The sequence below is a fragment of the Hipposideros armiger genome, unplaced genomic scaffold, assembly GCF_001890085.2.
Source record: "Hipposideros armiger isolate ML-2016 unplaced genomic scaffold, ASM189008v1 scaffold_555, whole genome shotgun sequence".
In the NCBI taxonomy this organism is placed as follows: Eukaryota; Metazoa; Chordata; class Mammalia; order Chiroptera; family Hipposideridae; genus Hipposideros; species Hipposideros armiger.
In genome coordinates, this window is record NW_017731905.1 from 299,965 (window position 1) to 303,535 (window position 3,571).

The following is a 3,571-nucleotide window of genomic DNA, read 5'->3' on the forward strand; positions in this document are numbered from 1 at the left end:
ATTATATGATATATAATTAGATATAATATGATGTAAATTGGTTATAAGACAAATTAGAAATTATAAATATAACTAAAAATCTTTAACCTTCAAAGTTTTACTTCTGAAGCATGGCTGCTGACATTAGACAAACTTTTGAGAGCAAAGTGTTGAAGCAAATAACAAATATAGAATTAACTACCTGAGACTCATCTTAGTGGAGCGTGCATAAATACCACCACAACAAATGAAAATGATGATACTACAAGTACCGAGCACAGTAGATACTTTTCTATATTAACTGAAAAAATACTACCTTACTGATGTATGCTAGGCACTGTATAAATTACTTTATCTGAATTATTTCATGTACCTCACAACAGCGTTGTGAAGGTGGGCACATTATACCCGTTTTTTTCCATGAAGAAGCAGACTCAGAAGTTAACTTCCCAGAGACTCACACTCAATTATCTGCATGGTTGGAACAGAACTTGGGTTTCTGTGACTTTACATTGCTTTACTTCACCAAGACATTCAAGAAATACTAGCATTCCTCTGTGATTGTTTTAAAGATAGTTCTTCAATGTCCTATAAATATATCCCTTCGTTTTGATTTCAGACTGTTTATAATTCCACTTCCTTTGTGCAGCTTTTCCTGAATAAAAGAGAAATAAAAAATTGTTCTTCCATACTAAACAGTACATGATTACCTGCCAGGTATGAAGCATAAATGTTCATTCTTGAGCCTTGCATTTTATAGCTTCTTGATTTGTTGCTTAACTATAATATTCATCTGAATAGTTTTCCTAGTTAAGAAAGGAACCCTCCTGTGGAAATTAGGAGGGGTTTGAAACCACTTAAAGACTTTATAATTATGTTCAGTATTAAATATAAAGAAATGGTGAAATGGTGTTATATCATCAGATACATTTCTGTAAATAAAAGCCTCTAAGATTGGTCAGTTTGCTTTAGTGATATAAAAGAAGGAAATTAAAAAGAAATGGAATCTATATGAGAAAATGGATCATAGCTAAACCTTTTGGGGTAACCCTTTCACAAGACATATAAATTAAGCCACCATACTGTACTCCTTAAACTTATAGACTGATGTATGTCAATTATTTCTCAATAAAAGTTGGGGGAAACACACACACACACACACACACACACACCAAAAAAGAAATTTAGAAACATGTTCACCAGCCAAAATAAATAAGTAAAAAGTATTTCACAAATATTCCTGTAAATAAAGGCAATAGAAACACTGATGAGTACAAAAAAATCTGAGCACAGTATTCTCATGACAGAAGACATACAAACAAAGAACAAGGAGATGAATTCTGCGTAGAAAGGAGGAAGCTCACAGGTCTTAGAAAACTAATTAAAAACAAGATGTTCAGAGGGAAAGAATAACCTGGAAATAATATTGTCAAAAAGACCTATGGTAATAGAGAAAAACAAATTAGTAATGAGGTTGAACTGTGATGGCACACAGGAATGCTATTAGGATTTTAGAGCCGTCTGTGGAAGCATCCTGTTATGTAGCAGGAGGGAGCTGTGCCTCTTCACAGGGCAGAGGCATGGTCACAATTGGAATAATAAATAATACTTCTGTTTGGGGGATCTCATTACCAGAAAATTATAGTCAAGATGGAAGAAGTACAGGGAAGAGTAATAATAGTGGTTAGGAAACTGCCAGGATTACTTCTAGAAAAGATGATTAAAAGAATTAAACAGCTTGGTCAGGGGTGATTGAGGTGGGGACAGGGGTTGCAATCACATGCAGAATGCTAACCCTAAAGAGAGAGACATGTCAATTATTTAGCATGGTAGCAAGGGCTATAATTATAAGCAATTTAGTGGGGTTAAAAAAAGAAGGATTGAGGCAACAGTCATCAGACCCATTTGAACAGTGATTGAAGAGTGTGCCTGGGGACACAGCCTAGGCTTACAGTTTGCAATTGTAGCTTCTATGACTCTGTACATTTCTGAGGATCTCACATCTTCTTTTTCCCTCTTTAGTCCCTTTCCTTCTTACAGTTTTTATCCCTTTCATTTGAACCATAAATTCTGTGTTCCTTTATGTCAATACATTTTATGGATCATCTGTGGATTCCTGCCCACTTAAATACACTAGCTTTTAAAAATTATGTTTCAGCCTTGAGCTAGCAATCATTTCGCGAGCACTGGAAGCAATCTTTATCTCACAAATTTACCTCCCTTTCATCCACAGGGATATCATATTTCCAGGTGCTATGTAATGCATTTCTGTGACCAGAGCTTCTAATAAAAGATATAAATATGGCATGGCTCTGGGTAGCTCATTTTAAATGCTGTATCATAGCCTTCACTGTTTCCTAGTCACCAAGTTTGTCATAATGTGAACTTGAAACAAGCTAGGTTTTGAGTTATGTATACAGTGAAATGTAGCACAATATGTAAGGCCTCCCACAGAAATGCAAATTGGGGGACAATATTCTTTTATTGTGGAACAGCTGCCTTCTTTTAAAAGACTGTGAAGTCCTATCATCTAAGCTTTATAAAGAAGTAACTGTGAGAAGCAAAAATGGAGAAATGCTTTAGAAAAACAAACGCCATCATCCTCAGAGGTACATGGAAATAGATGAAAACAAGATGAAAATGAAAACAATCCAGTCATCAGGACTCAAGGAAGACTGAAGTGCCTTTACTGACACCTCTGCTCATAGCTCTTCCTTCCCCTTAGGAGGAATGTTCTCATCACCGAGAATTAAAATCTCCCTTGTTCTTTACGAAATCCAATGCTGTTTCCAAGATGTCTGAAGGGTGATGTGGGAGAACTCATCTCACAACGACAAACAGCAAAGTAATATAATTGACTTGTTCTTGTGCTTTGGAAAAATGCTAAATTTACATCTAGAAATATTCTTTCTTCTTTCCTCCCTCCTGCCCCTCCCTTTCCTTTTTCTTCCTTTCTCTTCTCTGCTTCAGTTAATACTACTAGAAGTGATACATCACATTGCTTTGATCAATTGAAATGTTACAACTTGTATGAGTCATAAGAAAAATGAGGGATTGGCCTTTCTTTTGTTCAGATGATGTGCCTGATACACAGATGGTGACTGTGGCCTCTTCTATGGTTGGAGATGAGGACTGTGTGTTTATAGGAGTAGCCAGAGCTTCCTTTCTTGTGGTAAGTAGAGCTGGGATCTACTCTTGTGCTTGGTATGAATCCTCCAAAAACAGCACTGCATACCTTTAAGTCCTATAGACACTGGTTATAGGAGAATACCCAGAGATAACAAATTGTTCCTGATTTTAGAGAAAAAAAATGTCATCTCTATCCTGTACTGATACTTCTTATCTCTGGATTCCAGTCCAGTTCAAAAGAAATAGGTAGGTTGAACATGTGTCTTGATGCCTTTGCTTGGTAGTACTTGGTAAGAGAGCCCACCATTGTTGCTCAGTTCTGACTTAACATTTTTAGTTTGGAAATAGGAGAAACTCATTTCGAACTCTTGACCTGCACCCATCTTACTTTGCTAGGGCTGTGATGATGGAGAATTGAAGGAATTAAAGAGATGTGGAATTAAAAGGCGGCAATTTATATTAT